We start from the raw sequence: 19,514 nt of genomic DNA, 5'->3' as shown, positions 1-19,514 counted from the left end.
AAACTTCATGTAACGTGTTACCACGTATTATTTATACTTACATATATTTATATCAATCAATTCCTAAATAACACAGTAATTAACACTAAGCACAATCACAGAGTGGGTGGAGGAGTGGGAATGTCAGTTATTTCAACAATGTAATCATTTTATGGGTTGAGGGCAGTTGTCTCTGTCTGCGCTGAGGTCAGCAGTTCTCCTGACAGGAAGAACATTAGGCTACACTGCAGGACAGCCTGCAGGACAGTAACAGGACCATAGCAGGACAGCATGTGTCTCTCTGCCATCAACATAATGCTGCCAGTGCACGTTTCTGGCTGCCATCAACAGAGTGCTGCAGTGATTAGCAAACCAGACCTCCATGGAGAACAGCAGAAACTCATTAGTGTAGAATTTAAGGTGGTACTGTTTAATACTGCTCTAATTTCTGGACAAATTGCTCAGATCATTTTCTAATAATCTGATGATTACAGAGTAAAGCCACAGGGAGTCTCTCTCTTCCTCATTAAAGGGGAACTGCACCCGCTGACTTGGCATAGTTTTTTGGCTCGCTCCTCAAGAAAGGCTGGCGGCCATGACAGAAGCCAAACGTGAGTTGATGTTTGATGTTGGTGTTTCTTGGGTGTGTCCTTGCCACCACCAACAAAACCCAGAAGCTTGTCAGAACCTTGCCCACAGCTGTTCACCAGTCCCAACGTCAACAGTGAGGAGGCGACTCCGGGATGCTGGCCTTCTACGCAGAGTTGCAAAAAAAAGACTAATCTCAGACTGGCCAATAAAAAGAAAAGATTAAGATGGGAAAAAGAACACAGACACTGGATAGAGTAACTCTGCCTAGAAGGCCAGCATCCCGGAGTTGCCTCTTCACTGTTGACGTTGAGACTGGTGTTTTGCGGGTACTATTTAATGAAGCTGCCAGTTGAGGACTTGTGAGGCATCTGTTTCTCAAACTAGACACTCTAATGTACTTGTCCTCTTGCTCAGTTGTGCACCGGGGCCTCCCACTCCTCTTTCTATTCTGGTTAGGGCCAGTTTGCGCTGTTCTGTGAAGGGAGTAGTACACAGCGATGTACTCAGCTAGTCTAAAGAAGGCCAGTATTATTGCTTCTTCAATCAGGACAACAGATTTTAGCTGTGCTAACATAATTGCAAAAGGGTTTTCTAATGATCAATTATTCTTTTAAAATGATAAACTTGGATTAGCTAACACTGTGCCATTGGAACACGGGAGTGATGGTTGCTGATAATGGGCCTCTGTAAGCCTATGTATATATTCATTTATTTATTTTTTATCTGCCGTTTCCAGTTACAATAGTCATTTACAACATGAACTATATCTACACTGTATTTCTGATCAATTTGATGTTATTTTAATGGACAAAAATTGTTTTTCTTTCAAAAACAAGGACATTTCTATGTGACCCCAAACTTTTGAATGGTACAGTTCCTTGCGAAAGTATTCGGCCCCCTTGAACTTTGCGACCTTTTGCCACATTTCAGGCTTCAAACATAAAGATATAAAACTGTATTTTTTTGTGAAGAATCAATAACAAGTGGGACACAATCATGAAGTGGAACGACATTTATTGGATATTTCAAACTTTTTTAACAAATCAAAAACTGAAAAATTGGGCGTGCAAAATTATTCAGCCCCCTTAAGTTAATACTTTGTAGCGCCACCTTTTGCTGCGATTAAAGCTGTAAGTCGCTTGGGGTATGTCTCTATCAGTTTTGCACATCGAGAGACGGAAATCTTTTCCCATTCCTCCTTGCAAAACAGCTCGAGCTCAGTGAGGTTGGATGGAGAGCATTTGTGAACAGCAGTTTTCAGTTCTTTCCACAGATTCTCGATTGGATTCAGGTCTGGACTTTGACTTGGCCATTCTAACACCTGGATATGTTTATTTTTTAACCATTCCATTGTAGATTTTGCTTTATGTTTTGGATCATTGTCTTGTTGGAAGACAAATCTCCGTCCCAGTCTCAGGTCTTTTGCAGACTCCATCAGGTTTTCTTCCAGAATGGTCCTGTATTTGGCTCCATCCATCTTCCACCAATTTGAACCATCTTCCCTGTCCCTGCTGAAGAAAAGCAGGCCCAAACCATAATGCTGCCACCACCATGTTTGACAGTGGGGTGATGAGCTGTGTTGCTTTTACACCAAACATAATGTTTTGCATTGTTGCCAAAAAGTTCAATTTTGGTTTCATCTGACCAGAGCACCTTCTTCCACATGTTTGGTGTGTCTCCCAGGTGGCTTGTGGCAAACTTTAAACAACACTTTTTATGGATATCTTTAAGAAATGGCTTTCTTCTTGCCACTCTTCCATAAAGGCCAGATTTGTGCAACATACGACTGATTGTTGTCCTATGGACAGAGTCTCCCACCTCAGCTGTAGATCTCTGCAGTTCATCCAGAGTGATCATGGGCCTCTTGGCTGCATCTCTGATCAGTCTTCTCCTTGTATGAGCTGAAGGTTTAGAGGGACGGCCAGGTCTTGGTAGATTTGCAGTGGTCTGATACTCCTTCCATTTCAATATTGTCGCTTGCACAGTGCTCCTTGGGATGTTTAAAGCTTGGGAAATATTTTTGTATCCAAATCCGGCTTTAAACTTCTTCACAACAGTATCTCGGACCTGCCTGGTGTGTTCCTTGTTCTTCATGATGCTCTGTGCGCTTTTAACGGACCTCTGAGACTATCACAGTGCAGGTGCATTTATACGGAGACTTGATTACACACAGGTGGATTGTATTTATCATCATTAGTCATTTAGGTCAACATTGGATCATTCAGAGATCCTCACTGAACTTCTGGAGAGAGTTTGCTGCACTGAAAGTAAAGGGGCTGAAAAATTTTGCACGCCCAATTTTTCAGTTTTTGATTTGTTAAAAAAGTTTGAAATATCCAATAAATGTCGTTCCACTTCATGATTGTGTCCCACTTGTTGTTGATTCTTCACAAAAAAATACAGTTTTATATCTTTATGTTTGAAGCCTGAAATGTGGCAAAAGGTCGCAAAGTTCAAGGGGGCCGAATACATTCGCAAGGCACTGTAGTGTACAGTTGAAGTAGGAAGTTTCCAAACGCTTAGGTTGGAGTCATTAAAACTCGCTTTTTCCACCACTCCACAAATTTCTTGTTAACAAAGTTTAGTTTTGGCAAGTCGGTTAGGACATCTACTTTGTGCATGACACAAGTAATAAAAAATATTTAATCAATCTTAGAATAAGGCTGTAACGTAACAAAATGTGGAAAAAGTCAAGGTGTCTGAATATTTTCCAAATGCACTGTAGCCATCTTACGTTTGGCTGCAGAGTTGGGATCCAACCCATTCATATTCTTATTAAATCTCAGTGAATCTGAGACAAAAGACAGGCGGGCCCTGAACATGGGGCTTTGGGTATCAGTAATTCCAAATCTGGTTGAGAAATATCACTAAATCCTATATGGTGTTACATTTTAACTATACAAAGCTCAATTGACCTAGACTATGTTCCAATATCCAGTAAAGAATCTCTGATCAATTAAAACAGTTAATGCTGTGTTTTCCATGCAGACACACACAGAAACATGTCCTGGGGGGAGAGCGAGCTGTGAGCCACTGCAAACAGGCCATTATTAGTTCTTTCTCTCTCACACACCACACACACACACACACAGAGAGAGAGAGGAAGCTTAGCCCCCAGACACATCCTTCGGAGGATCGCAAGCAACATTGTTCATAATTCAGCACGTATTATAGCTAAGTTACTAAAGACTCATTCGTATTCCATGCTTGAATATTCCATGAATATGAAACCTCTCAAAATGTTTTCTATTGTACATCTCTATTTGGCCAGCTAGTTGTCAGTATAAACTCACAGAGGAAAGGGAGACCTCTCTCTCTCCCAGTACTTGATAAGGGTAATATTCCTCTACCTTTCTCTCAGCAGAAAGGGATTTGGCTGAGAAGGCCAGGGCTCAGTTGGATAGGAATTAGAATGCACCACTGCTGGTAAAAAGCCTCTATTAAAAGTTGGTCATGCATTTTAAATGCCCCGTTAGCAAAGTTTCCATGTAGAGATTAAAGTAAAGTGACAAGGCCCAGACCATAGCCTGAAGGGCACTCTCTGGATGGGTCCCCAGCACTGCTTTAATGCCTGTGACGGAAAACACACAGCCCTAGTCTAAGGTAAACACATCCCACTGGTGCACTGACTCTGGATAAACAGCCAATACGGTAACACAGACCCCCAATTCATCATGAGTCTATTCTGGAGAGAGCAACCAGCCAGATCCATATGTGTTCTTTGCAGAGGTACATGGGGAATGACTGTGTGTGTGTCTGTCTACCTGTTGTCTGGTGGATAGGTCCTTGACAGTGTCTGGCTTGAAGAAGGTCAAGTCCAGCAGGCACTGGAACAGGTGCACAGCCTTTTCTGAGTGGCCTGCATGCCTGAGGAAATGACACTGCTGGAGGAAGATGGCTGCAGAGATAAAGACAGAGAGAACATTCAATACCACATCATTAATCAGGCCATCTAATCTAGGCTTGGTTTTCTGTATTGTCATCGCTCCTCTGCCAAACTAATCCTGAATCAAATGTTAGATCATGGAGATGTTATTCTCAGATCGGCAGGTAAGGGTGCACTTGAGCGGCTAGATGTTCTGTATCTTTCTGCCATTGCAAATCGGAACGGCAGAATGGTACAGAACATCTAGCCGATCAAGTGCAGCCTTACCTGCCAATCTGAGAATGACATCCTTATTGTACTCCTCTGTAAACTGGCCATCTCTTTATACTATACGCAAAATCCACTGGTTGATACTCATTAACAAAGCCCTCTTGGGCCTCACTCCCCCCTACCCGAGATACCTATTGCAACCATCCTCCTCTATATACAGTAACCTTTCTGCCACATTCTGTTAAAAGTCCCCAAAGCAAACACATCCCTGGGTCGTTCCTCTTTTCAGTTCGCTGCAGATAGCGACTGGAACACATCTGCAAAAAATGATAAAGCTGGAAAGTTTTGTCACCGTCTCAGCTTTCAAGGACTCAATGGTGGACATTCTCACTGACAGCTGTAGCTGTTATGCGAGCCAATAACCTATACTGTTGATTGTGGTGTCCGTTTTCTGTCTGTCCGCTTGCGCTGCCATTATTTGTTGGTGCGGTCTGTCTATTGGTCTGCTCAGTAGGGCTATGTTGCTTGTACTGTGACAGTCTTTTCCCCTCGTGCTGTTGTCTGGCCTTAACGTTGTTTGTGCCATGTATATTTTTGTTGTCATAGGTTTCCCTTCATGTAGTGTGATGATGTCTCTTGTAGTGAAGTGCTGTTTCCACTGTCTGTCTGCTGAGGCATCTGTGCTGTTGCCAAGTGTCTTCCGTCTGTGTTGTCAGTCTTGTCTTACTTTTTTTGTATTCCTGCCCCCTGCCCCACAGGAGGCCTTTTGACTCTTGCCGTGACACAAAGCACCCACTTCAATCCCACCTAGAACCAGCACAGGTCCATTCGTTTAGTACGAGCTTTTAAAGGTGAATATATCCTCAGACTTTGAGTGAAGAGGAAACTGAGTAGGACGAGGAAAATAAAGTGAGAGATGGCAGGAAAAAAGGTTTGAAAATGAATAACAGATAACTAATCTTTCCTGAATGAAAAATTCAGCAGGTGAATTTAAGGCACACATCCCTGAGGTCGCATGAAATGGCAGCTTCTCAAAAGCGGCCTTCATTATTCATTAAATCCTTATCGAGTTATAATTAATGCTGCCGTCTCCTTCTCTATAAGTTTGGGTTTGCATTGCCCTGCCTTGTAGCCTGGTCCCAAATCTGTTTGTACCGTCTTGCCCAACACCTATAATCATTGGCATGACACTGACCATAGGAGTTGGCAAGACAGCCTGGTACCAGATCTGTGTGTGCTAACTGCTGTCAAAATTTTTCTAAAATGAAACAAACAGTCAAAGATACTGACAGTCTCCCTCAGTGGAATGCAAGGAGCCTGGTGTAGATATATGACCAGCATTCTTATGTAGGCAGAGGCTATGGTCCAGTTTTAGCACATGCTGCTTATTCCATGCTTAGATCTCCCACACTGTTTGATCTGTCAATGGTGCAGCTGCAGAAACGCTCATATGTACTATCCAACCACAAGAGGGAGTCTGTGACCATCATATTATAACAAGAGAATCACTCAAATAAAAGAGCTTTCTGTACCTATCAAGTCGAGTTGAGAATACCAAAGATTCCACAAGTGATTACGTACATGTGTTGAACCTGAAACAGCTAGCCTGTTTTCTGAGTTGCAGCAGGTGATCTGTGAACCCAAATAGTTACAGTATGTTAAACAAAATTCCAGGTGACTTGAATAAGCGAGGCATCACTGGATAACATCAAGTGTATATCCAGTTATTCCACCCTTAGACAACCAGCCATTGTTGTAATAACAGTAAGCTGTGGTAGACAGACAAATTGTTCCAGTAGGCTAATGAATGCCGAGTACTGGCTTCTGTTTGTCTAAATCTTATTATTTAGATGGGGGGGAAAAGGCTTAAATTGTTCCTGGAGTGCGTCCCATCCTTATCATTGTTCAACAGGCTAAAGCCCTGACAGGATAGTTCCAGGATCAGCCCAGTTTGCAGCCCTACCCAGACTGACCGATGGCCAGCCAGTCTAACTAGATAATAGTTTCATTAGACAAATTGAGGGGCAGCTGCCAGAGGGCCAGGAGGCTAAGCCATCGCTGCAGTATTCATATCATGGATCAGCAGCGTGGACACTGGATATCCATTATCCTCCCTCTTTCTGCCTCTCCCACTCCCTCTCTCCTTCTCCCTCCCTTCCTCCCGGGTCCTTTTCTCCTGTCAGTGGTCAGAAACATGACACAGCACAAACCTGTTTAGGGGTCTTCTCAGGAAGGTGAAAGATGTTACAGAAAGTTGCAGATATAACTGTCATGTAGAAGGAATCATGTCAGTTCTATTTATGACATCCATCTGCACCATTCCACAACTTTCGCCTGCTGAGGCTCTGGTACTATGGCTCTGCTGCACCCATAGACATCTGGCAATGACATCATGATATAACCACAATAATGTAACTAGCTTTCTTCTTTTTTGGTCTTACCTTTATTTAACTAGGCAAGTCAGTTAAGAACAAATTCTTATTTTACAATCACGGCCTACACTGGACAACGCTGGGCCAATTGTGCGCCGCCCTATGGGACTCCCAACCACGGCCGGTTGTGATACAGCCTGGATTCGAACCAAGGTGTCTGTAGTGACTCCTCAAGCACTGATATGCAGTGCCTTAGACCGCTGAGCCACTCGGGAGCCCAGCTAGCCAGCTAACTCAATTTAGTCTATCACAAGAGATTACAAGCTCATCAAATCCATACCAAAGGCTTCTGAAAGGAGTTGAAAGATATATAAACACAACACACACACGTCATCTATTAGCTGACCCCAGTAGAAGAATGACATAGATCTCAATCACTCCCTCCATGTCTAGACCATCGAAACAATCCCTACAACATGATATTAGAGACAACGGCACCTTTCTCTTCCACCAAAATGACGACTCATCAACTCTTCTCTTCCACTCTCACGGTAACAGTGCAAACATGCAGAATGAACCACAAACAGTTCAATACAGCAGCAGCACATAACATACTGACAAGGAGAAACTTGAACCACAATTCTCGCTCTCTGTGTCAGCCCCTCTACAGGGCGGCCCCTCTACAGGGCGGCCCCTCTACAGGGCGGCCCCTCTACAGGGCGGCCCCTCTACAGGGCGGCCCCTCTACAGGGCGGCCCCTCTACAGGGCGGCCCTGTGCGAACGAAGGATGAGAACAAAAAATCAGAACAGGCTTGAATGTACAGTATTATGTCCACAGAGCAGGCAGTGAGTGAGAAATTATTTTGCCACGAGCAGCAGGGCAGACATTGAGATGAATAAGATGCAAGACTTCGCCCTCACACAGGATCTGTACGTGAAACGGGTTCGCTACGCGCTGTTCACAGTGTGGTAGCTAGAGCACCAAAACAGCGGAGAAATTGAGCGTCACGCGTCAACGCTCTTAGTTGCTGCGGAAATTGCCCCACTATGCCGTTTACCTTCTGCATCGACGCCATATCGCTGAGTCTACCTTAAATAAGTTATTTGTGCTAAATTGAATGTAAAACATAATAATATGTAGTGTATATTGCATGTGTACATCAGTGCCCGGCAGCGCCCGGTGAGACAACATGCTCCCATCCTGCACTACCGCCAGTGTGCTCAGACACTTCTCGTACACCGTATTGACCTTTGACACATAGAAGGTGCTGAGTGGCTTTGCACAAACAGCAGGTAGGGGGGGGGGGCTGTTGGGGTGCAGGAACACCAGTTTCTTCCACTCCTTCAACAGAGCTGCTGGCTCCCACAGCTCCCTGCACAGACGCAGTAGCTCCAGCTTTAGCTCCACACAGCTGGGGTTACTGTCCACCGCTCGATCCAAAATGCATGGCCTCGCTGACCTCTTCTGGCGCTCTCATTCTCAGAGATGTCACCAAACACCCCGGGGGCACTCGACACCTCGTCCTGTAATACAGATCAGGAAGTTATTATAATTTAAAAGTAATGATAGTAGCTAGTACATAATCATGTGATTTTTTTTGTATCATGACACATTTCCTGTCCTAGTGAAAAGGCCAGCAAAAACTATTTTGAAATCCTAGTGAAATCTCATGTGATGTGATGACACTGATTGGTGTGGTGTGTAATTGTGGGGTTTTAACGTTGAATACCGAAGCTGGAAGTGGACAAACTGCAGCCAGGTGTGTGTGTCTGTGGAGGTTTCCCTCAGCCTCCTGTTAAAGTCCTCCACCTGTTCAGCCAGCAGGGCGGCAGCATTGTCTCTGGGAGTAGAGGGTTTTTCCTCTGCCTTGCCCTGCTCTGCCTTCCCCTGAAGCCACAGGGAGGTGGAGGAGCCATACACCCCCAGCGGGTTGACCCAGGGGCCTGGCCCAGGGCAGAACCCCCCCCTCCCAGCAGCTGGCAGACGGTGAGGGAGAAGTAGCGGTCGGGTCTCTGTCCCCTCTCTTCTTCTCTGGGCCAGACTCAGAGCAGCTCATGGCCTGAGATCGCGGGTCCAAACCCAGAGAAGAACGGCTTTTCCTCTTGTACCTCGAAAGACATTATAATCATTGCAGTAACATGTAGAATCCCTGTAAAGAAAACACAGTAGTGGAGTGTCTTGAGAAATGGTTGTTTTGAGAGAGTTGTGAAAGGGGTGCAGCATCAACTGACCTCATCCAAAAGGTAAAACCAAAGTCCCCCCTACAGCAATAGACCAAGCATCATTCCAATCATTGGCAATTATTGATCACATTTCTCTTAGCTTGCTGTGAGTGAGTGAGTGTATTAACAGGTATTGATTGCAGGTCTCTTAAGATACAGATGCCACATCGACAACACATTAAACCCGACATCAACTGGACATGTGCCAGGAGCTCTAATTGTTGCCCTTTAGCAGTTATGTAAATGTGATGTTCACTTTTTTATTAAGTATTCAGACCCTTTACCCAGTACTTTGATGAAGCACCTTTGGCAGCGATTACAGCCTCGAGTCTTCTTGGGTATGATGCTACAAGCTTGGCACACCTGTATTTGGGGAGTTTCTCACATTCTTCTCTGCAGATCCTCTCAAGCTGTCAGGTTGGATAGGGAGCATCGATGCACAGCTATTTTCACGTCTGTCCAGAAATGTTCGATAGGGTTCAAGTCCAGGCTCTGGCTGGGCCACTCAAGTTTTAATCAAGGATCTCTGTACTTTGCTCTGTTCATCTTTCCCTCAATCCTGACTAGTCTCCCAAGTCCTGCCAATGAAAAACATCCCCATAGCACCATGTTTCACCGCAGGGATGGTGTCAGGTTTCCTCCAGACGTGATGCTTGGCATTCAGGCCAAAGATTTCAATCTGGGTTTCATCAGACCAGAGAATCTTGTTTCTCACGATCTGAGAGTCCTTTAGGTGCCTTTTGGCAAACCAAGCGGGCTGTCATGTGCCTTTTACTGAGGAGTGGCTTCCGTCTGGCCACTCTACCATAAAGGCCTTATTGGTAGAGTGCCGCAGAGATAGTTGTCCTTCTGGAACGTTCTCTCAACACCACAGAGGAACTTTGGAGCTCTGTCAGAGTGACCATCGGGTTTTTGGTCACCTCCCTGACCAGCTCTAGGAAGAGTATGGGTGGTTCCAAACTTTTTACATTTAAGAATGGAGGCCACCGTGTTCTTGGAGACCTTCAATGCTACATAAATGTTTTTGGTAACCTTCCCCAGATCTGTGCCTCGACACAATCCTGTCTTGGAGCGCTACAGACAAATCCTTTGACCTCATGGCTTGGTTTTTGCTCTGACATGCACTGTTAACTGTGGGACCTTACATAGACAGGTGTGTGCCTTTCCAAATCATGTCCAATCAATTGAATATACCACAGGTAGACTTCAAGTTGTAGAAACATCTCAAGGATGATCAATGAAAACAGGATACAACTGTGCTCAGTTTCGAGTCTCATAGCAAAGGGTCTGAATAGTTATGCAAATAAGGCATTTCAGTTTTTTATTTTGAATACATTTGTAACAATTTCTAAAAACCTTTTTTCGCTTTGTCATTATGGGGTATTGTCTGTACAGTCGTGGCCAAAAGTTTTGAGAATGACACAAATATTAATTTCCACAAAGTCTGCTGCCTCAGTGTCTTTAGATATTTTTGTCAGATGCTACTATGGTATAAAATACTGTATAATTACAAGCATTTCATACGTGTCAAAGGCTTTTATTGACAATTACATGAAATTGATGCAAAGAGTCAATATTTGCAGTGTTGACCCTTCTTTTTCAAGACCTCTGCAATCCACCCTGGCATGCTGTCAATTAACTTCTGGGCCACTGATGGCAGCCCATTCTTGCTTGGAGTTTGTCAGAATTTGTGGGGTTTTGTTTGTCCACCCACATATAGATTTTAGATTCTTCAAAGTAACTTTGCCTTGATGACAGCTTTGCACACTCTTGACATTCTCTCAACCAGCTTCACCTGTAAGGCTTTTCCATCAGTCTTGGGGGTACCCACATATGCTGAGAACTTGTTGGCTGCTTTTCCTTCACTCTGTGGTCCAACTCATCCCAAACCATCTCAATTGGGTTGAGGTTGGGTGATTGTGGAGGTCAGGTCATCTGATGCAGCACTACATCACTCTCCTTGGTCAAATAGCCTTTACACAGCCTGGAGGTGTGTTGGGTCATTGTCCGGTTAAAAAACAAAATGATAGTCCTACTAAGCTCAAACCAGATGGGATGGCGTATCGCTGCAGAATGCTGTGGCAGCCATGCTGGTTAAGTGTGCCTTCAATTCTAAATAAATCACAGAGAGTGTCACCAGCAAAGCACCCACACACCTCCTCCTCCATGCTTCACAGTGGGAACCACACGTGGAGATCATCTGTTCACCTACTCTGCGTCTCTCAAAGACACATCGGTTGGAACCAAAAATCTCAAATTTGTACTCATCAGACCAAACGACAGGTTTCCAGTGGTTTAATGTCTATTGCACGTGTTTCTTGCCCCAAGCTAGTCTGTGGTTCTTATTGGTGTCCTTTAGTAGTGGTTTCTTTGCAGCAATTCGACCATGAAGGCCTGATTCATGCAGTCTCCTTTGAACAGTTGATGTTGAGATGTGTCTATTGCTTGAACTCTGTGAAGCATTTCTTTGGGCTGCAATTTCTCAGGCTGGTAACTCTAATGAACTTATCCTCTGCAGCAGAGCTAACTCTGGGTCTTCCTTTCCTGTGGCGGTCCTCATGAGAGCCAGTTTCATCATAGCGCTTGATGGTTTTTGTGACTGCACTTGAAGAAACTTTCAAAGTTCTTGAAATGTTCCGCGTTGACTGACCTTCATGTCTTAAAGTGATGTTGCTTCACTTTGCTTATTTGAGCTGTTCCTGACATAATATGGACTAGGTCTTTTTCCAAATAGGGATATCTTCTGTTTACCAACCCTACCTTGTCACAACACAACTGATTAGCTCAAACTAGGGCTGGGCGATATGGGCAAAATATCATATCATGATATTTTTCCATTTTTTTACAGTATGACGGTATTTGACTGTATTTGATGTTTTTGATTAATAAAAGTTCTACATTTGCTCTATGAGTAGTGCGTGACAACACATATATTGTAAATTATTTCAATGGGTCCTTCTCCATTCTGATTGTTTTATACTGTTCAATTCAACTTCAACCTAAAATTGTTTCCTGCATTTCCATCAATTTCTGCATTTCCTGCACTAATTTGAGATCATTTCCACACTGCCACGATATGGGGAAAAATACTAGGCCTTATTTTTAACCAAATGTTGCAATTGCGATTTAGATCAAAACACTTGGGTGAACTTTTGGAATCATGGAAATAGAATGTTTATTATAATTCTATAGTTAGAATATAAATAATAGTGGGCACTTTGAATACAGTGTTTGACATGACAACGAATGAAAATGCCATGGACAAGTTATTGTAACAGGATAGGAACCAAAGTGATTTTCAGTGTTTCCTCGGGGACCCTACAATCTGTGGCTACATTAAATCTTTATTCATATAGCCAACATATTCATGCTTCGCCTATTACTCTTTGATTTAGAACAGGTATGGGGGGCGTCCGGCCTCTGGGCCGTATACGGCCAATGAGACCGTTTGATTAGGCCCCCGAGCCAATTCATAAATACATTTGTTTTAAAATTAATTTTAAAAAGCTCTAGACGTTGTTTTTCTACAATTTTTTATGTGTTTTTTTTTAAATACCTCACCCCTGATTTAGAAGATACTGTTGCACAAACAACATGCTATTTTAAGCCTCCACCAGTACTGGTATCAGGCTGTATTAGCTAGCTACATTTGCTCTGACTCAGTACTTTATTAGCTAGTTAGCTAGACAGCTAACTAATAATTAGCATTAGTGGCTAACACAATTTAGCTTAACTTGCTAAGAAAATACAAACTAGCTGTTTGCAGATGTAAGAAACACAAACTAATATTGTAATTATAGAATTCTTGTGGATTTATATTAAGATCAAAGTGGAAACAACATCGTTGTCATCAACATTGGTGCATGTGCTGCATTGACCATACAGACTGAACGAAAGTGTCTCGTGGTCAAGCAACAACAAATGCGCTCCTTGAGTGACAGGGGGTGGGACTAGATCTGTGTGGAAAGTGGCATGGAGAGAGAGAGAGAGAGAGGGATGACTCAAGTTCGCTGACCCTCAACACTGGGGCCCCACAAGAGTGTGTGCTCAGCCCTCTCCTGTACTCCCTGTTCACCTACGACTGTGTGGCCATGCACGCCTCCAACTCAATCATCAAGTTTGCAGACGACACAACAGTAGTGGGCTTGATCACCAAGAACGACGAGACAGCCTACAGGGAGGAGGTGATGGCACTCGGAATGTGGTGTCAGGAAAACAACCTCTCACTCAACGTCAACAAAACAAAGGAGATGATCGTGGACTTCAGGAAACAGCAGAGGGAGCACCCCCCATCCACATCGAAGGGAACAGCAGTAGAAAAGGTGGAAAGTTTTAAGTTCCTGGGCGTACACATCACATAGAAACTGAAATGGTCCACCCACACAGGCAACCTCAGGAGGCTGAAGAAATTTGGCTTGTCACCCAAACCCCTGACAAACTTCTACTGATGCACAATTGAGAGCATCCTGTCGAGCTGTATCACAGCCTGGTAAGGCAACTGAACCGCCCTCAACAGCAAGGTTCTCCAGAGGGTGGTGCGGTCTGCCCAAAGCATCACCGAGGGCAAACTACCTGCCATCCAGAACACCTACAACACCCGATGTCACAGAAAGGCCAAAAAGATGATTAAGGACAAGAACCACCCGAGCCACTGCCTGTTCACACCGCTATTATCCAGAAGGCGAGGTGCATCAAAGCTGGGACCGAGAGATTGAGAAATAGCTTCTATCTCAAGGCCATCAGACTGCTAAACAGCAATCACTAACTCAGAGAGGCTGCTGCCTACGTTGAGACTCAATCACTGGACACTTTAATAAATGGATCATTGGTCACTTTAAACAATGCCACTCTAAATAATGCCACTTTAATAATGTCTACATATCTTAAATTACTCATATCACATGTATATACTGTATTGAGACCCAATCACTGGACACCTTAATAAATGGATCACTAGTCACTTTAAACAATGCCACTTTAAATAATGACACTTTAGTAATGTTTACATATCTTACATTACTCATATCAGATGTATATACTGTATTTTATACCATCTACTGCACCTTGCCTATGCCGAACGGCCATCGCTCATCCATATACTTATATGTACATATTCTCATTCACCCCTTTAGATTTGTGTGTTTTAGGTAGTTGTTGGGGAATTGTAAGATTACTTGTTAGATTTTTGTGTATTAGGTAGTTGTTGGGAATTGTTAGATTACTTGTTAGATATTACTGCACTGTTGGAAATAGAAGCACAAGCATTTCGCTACACTCGCATTAACATCTGCTAACCATGTGTATTTGACCAATAAAATTTGATTTGATGCAGCAGGTTAAAATATAAAAATGGATGTTACATACGGCGTATCACATTTAACAAACCAAACATTCAAATTCCGTTATAGAAGGTAAAATAAAAACCCAAACCGTTCCGTGCAAAAATACCGGTATATAGTAAAATACGGTATACCGCCCAGCCCTAGCTCAAACGCATTAAGAAATTCCACAAATTAACTTTTAACCAGGCACACCTGTTAATTGAAATGCATTCCAGGTGACTACCACATGAAGCTGGTTGAGAGAATGCCAATATTGTGCAAATCTGTCATCAAGTCAAAGGGTGGCTACTTTGAAGAATCTTAAATATAAAATAGATTTTGATTTGTTTAACACTTTATTGGTTACTACATGATTCCATATGTGTTATTTCATAGTATTGATGTCTTCACTATTATTCTACAATGTAGAAAATAGTACAAATAAAGAAAAACCCTGGAATGAGTAGGTGTGTCCAAACTTTTGACTGGTACTGTATGTAAATATGATATTTCTGTATTTAATTTTTCAAAACATTTGCAAAAATAAAAACATGGTAGTGTGTGTAGTGTAGATGGTTCAGAAACAATCTATTTTAAATTCAGGGTGTAACAACAAACCGTGGAATAAGTTTTAAGGGGTATGAATATTTTCTGAAGGCACTGTATATTTGTATTCTTCTTTCCACTCTGTCATGTAGGTCATTATTGTCGAGTCACTACAATGTTGTTGATCCATCCTCAGTTTTCTACTATCAAAGCCAATGAACTCTGTAGCTATTAAAATCTCCAATGGTCCCATGCTTAAAGATATATTCAATGTCGGATTTGTTATTGTTACCCATCTACCAATCACTGCCCTTCTTTATGAGGCTTTCAAAAAGCTCCCTGGTCTTTGCAGTTGAATTTGTGCTTGAAATTCAATACTTTACTGAGGTACCTTAAAGATGTTGAATGTTTAGGGGACAGAAGAAGGGTAAGTCAATCAAAAGTCATGTCAACCCCTATTATTTCACACAGAGACCATATAAGTTATGTGATTTGTTAAGCCAAATTTTACTTCTGAACTAATTTATGCTTGCCTAAACAGAAGGAATGAATACTTACAGTATGCAACAATTATATTTTAGTTAATACATTTGTATTAATTTGTAAAGATTTGTATCATTGTCTTTTCACTTTGACATTATGGAGTATTTTGTGTAGCTCAATGGCAAGATATTACAATTAAATCTATTATTTTAATCCCACTTTCTAACGCAACAAAATGTGAAAAAAGTTCAAGGGGGTGTAGACTTTCCACAAGCACTTTCTATATACCCCTCCACAAGCTCTTTCTATATACCCCTCCACAAGCTCTTTCTATATACCCCTCCACAAGCTCTTTCTATATACCCCTCCACAAGCACTTTCTATATACCCCTCCACAAGCACTTTCTATATACCCCTCCACAAGCACTTTCTATATACCCCTCCACAAGCACTTTCTATATACCCCTCCACAAGCACTTTCTATATACCCCTCCACAAGCACGTTCTATATACCCCTCCACAAGCACTTTCTATATACCCCTCCACAAGCACTTTCTATATACCCCTCCACAAGCACTTTCTATATACCCCTCCACAAGCACTTTCTATATACCCCTCCACAAGCATATATCCTATTATTAAACTCACCAGGACATATGGCTTATATCTAAGAAGCACTCTGACAGGAAGGAAGGAATTTACAGCAGGTGAACTCTTTCACTTCCACAGCCTGACTGTGGGCTGCAGGCAGGCAGGCAGAGGGCTGAAGTAGTAAAACCACCTGTGAGATATGGATTACTGCAGGGCTGCAGACCCAAAACTCTCAGTGCAGCATTTATTATCAACCCCCCACCCCCCCGTGATGATGTGTACTGTAATGAAGGCTCTGGCACCTGCATCTGGAGCTGACTGACTCCCTCTCTGACTGACCTTGAGTTGGGAGCAGAACCAGGCTGCTGGCCAACAGATACCCTTTTCACACTATTGTGCCAACCTGAACCGGACTGTGCTGGCTCAGATATTTTATTTGCCAGGCCAGTGCAGTATTGTTTAGCTTGGCTCAGCTCTGTTCAGCTCACTAGCATGGACAGGGTAAGAGTGGGCAGATGATGGCTGATGAGCGGCTACACAAGAGCTGATATGGCTGTAGTGGTGCAGAGATGAGGGGGGAGTGAAGGGGTGAGACGGAGAGTGGAATGTGCTGCAGTGGTGCAGTGGAAGGGAGGTTACCTACCTAGCGATGTCTTCTCTGTAGAGCGATGTCTTCTCTGTAGAGCGATTTGTACTCCAAGTTGGAAAGGTCTGCTCTTCTGTCCACGCAGAAGGGCCAATCGGTGGGGGACTAGAGGTCATCCAGCCACACAAAAGACCCCTCCAGCTGACACTGCACCTCCTCACTATAGACAGAAAGAACAACAACGTTAGGATCAATGCAGAGTATACACCTCTAAAGAAGAGTTGGCTGACATGTAACAAGTTAGTGTTTTCATGATTGTATAAAAATACAATACAAATACAATAAGAGTAGAGTACAGAGCTCAAATATAATGGTGTACTTTCAGTCAGAAAACATTGATAGTAAAGCACAGATTAGTTGTAAAACATTGGTAGTACAGTACAGAACAGATCCAAAACATAATCCTAACATTAGGCTAATTTAACTGTAGCTTCAAAGACGAGTTACACAAGTCTCCTGTTTAGGAGTCAGTCCCTGAAAGAGAGGCATAGAGACGTGTGTGTGTGTGTGTGTGTGTGTGTGTGTGTCGTAGTTAGTTCAGAGTCTGTCAAGAAGAGCTCCTTCAACTGGCAGTCAGCCTAGACACCCAGAGTAGACCTCCTGTAACGCACTGAGCCACAGACACTTAATCTCAGTCCTACCCAGCAACAACTAGTACAGTATTACCAGTCATGGGCAAGTATTTAAAAAGCATCCTAGGGTAGGAGTGCTGGTCTAGGAACAGTTCACACCTTGTCCAACTGATCCTATAACAGCACTCCTACTCTGAGATGCTTTATACATTTGAGCCCAGTCCTGAAATCCCTACCAGAGCATGTAAACCTGAGTGACTGGGTCTCACTGGGAACAAAGGGAGTGAGGTCATACGTGTGAGGTGTAGTCTCAGCCTTTTTCAGGAGATCACTGGAGTAGATAGTATTTGAATATGAGCCACTGCTTGCTGTAGAGGGTTCTCCATTCTTCTTCTTGTGCTTCTTCTTTTTATTCTTCTTCTTCTTTTTATTCTTCTTGGATGGGTAGCTATTCTTATCCTCCCTATCTGTTGTCTGTCAGAAATGTTAGTAAACATTTAAGTACAAATACCACAAGCTATTGACTTTTGGGTGAAACTCTCAACAACGGTCAATGCTCAGATCATATCATCCCACATCCCAACATTCAAAGCCACTCGATAAAACCTCCAGTGCTTCTCAAAGAGGGCAGAATGCCTTATCCTGTCTCCTGTACAATGGAGCATGAAATACTATTCTGTCACAGAGGTAGGGAAATAACTGAATAACGATTAAAGAATTCTATGATAATAACATCTTGTTTCTGCTGGTTGAGTCTCATTGGCTTTCTCAGTGGCTCGCTGGTGGACAGAAAGAACATCGTCGGTGCAGAAACTTTGATTGCTCAGCCATTCCAGTTCCGAGGAGAGAGAGGGGGCATGTCTAATCAATCGCAATTAGTTCTCGCACTGTGTCCATGGGTTAGGGTTTTGCATTTTGGGGGGACGTTAGCTCTGTTACGAGTAGACTGTGTTACCGATGGCAAAGACACTTAGCTAGCTATAGTAAAATTGTGTTGGGAGCTATTTAGCTAACAAACTAGATCAACTATCAAGCTGACACTGACAGCTCTTTTAATACGTTCTGTCAAAGGCAGAAACGTCGCACTTGCGTTTACTTTCACTAGATCTCTCTTTCAAAGTCCTGGGCCGTCACAGAAAGAGGGTTAGCTGGTTCACACTAAACATAAATAAACATTTTGGGTATTACCTTTAGGTGCATTCTCAGGTTTTGCATTTGATAATCGTACAAAAGCTGGAAATAGAGCCATGTGTTGTTCTCCTCTGCATGTAAACAGTCGGATAAGTATGACGTCATCTCGGAAGCGACTGTGGTTTGTTGGAGGGGTAGTAGCTATAATTTTAGGCTAAATCATGTTATCTTGATGGCACATTTTATGATTTAGTTTAGCCTATTCATCTTTGAGCATGAATCAATCAGTCACTTCCATAAACTGATTAAAGCGTGAATGTTGTTGGGATTCATCGTTAATTCAATGGTTTGCCAGTCCATTGATTGTTGCAGGCTGCGAGATAATTGTCTAAAATCAATCATCATTACTATTAAACAGTTTATTTAGCCATAGTAAATTGGTAAATCTTGATTTTTGTATCCAGTACTGGTCTAATTTACAAAATAGACTTGGAATCAGCACAAGCTTTCTAATATTGTAATTCTATATTCCTTCATCGAAACCCGCCATTTAAAATTCCGCGACTACATGTTCCGTGTATGTTTGCGGTGACCAATCGCCAATCACCACCACTCCTCCCGAAAAACTCAAATCGAGCCCTTGCCAGGTGAGGAGGAAACATTTTGAGAAACTACAAAGACTGAAAGAAACGTCTTGTCGTAAGCAATGATTACAGTATTGCAAAAATACTCTGTGTTACAATGTAGACTGTCCGGTTACACCATTTTCCAAAACCACTGAGGTAACATTAGGCGCCATTGCTTGACGCATTGCAGATCCAACGTAGCCAATCTTAGGCGCTCGTACAGTGAACAGAATATTGCAGGTCCACAGTAGCCAATGAGGAGCGCCGTCTCAAAAATTACCGCAATTTCTCCAGCGTCAACAAAGAGACAGGCCCGTGTGTTCTAAAGTATTCTTC

The 19,514-nt window shown here is 42.9% G+C and overlaps 1 protein-coding gene across 7 annotated transcripts in view; it reads right to left on the bottom strand.

Moving 5' to 3' along the window:
- LOC112244956 (epithelial cell adhesion molecule) overlaps positions 1-19,384 on the bottom strand; it is a 26,968-nt gene extending 7,584 nt beyond the window's left edge. For 2 of the 7 annotated variants that reach the window (XM_042329963.1, XM_042329962.1), the window contains exons 1-5: positions 18,610-19,383; positions 16,847-17,009; positions 8,770-9,189; positions 8,289-8,563; positions 4,335-4,468 (exon numbers count right to left, since the gene is read on the bottom strand). The gene's annotated coding sequence lies outside the window, so the exon portion shown is untranslated. The other 5 variants (XM_042329957.1, XM_042329960.1, XM_042329959.1 and 2 more) reach the window with 5 other exon arrangements.
- Positions 19,385-19,514: the final 130 nt, after the last annotated feature.

This window comes from Oncorhynchus tshawytscha, linkage group LG11 (assembly GCF_018296145.1).
Source record: "Oncorhynchus tshawytscha isolate Ot180627B linkage group LG11, Otsh_v2.0, whole genome shotgun sequence".
NCBI classification, from domain to species: Eukaryota; Metazoa; Chordata; class Actinopteri; order Salmoniformes; family Salmonidae; genus Oncorhynchus; species Oncorhynchus tshawytscha.
This window is presented reverse-complemented; position numbering and strand designations above follow the sequence as displayed.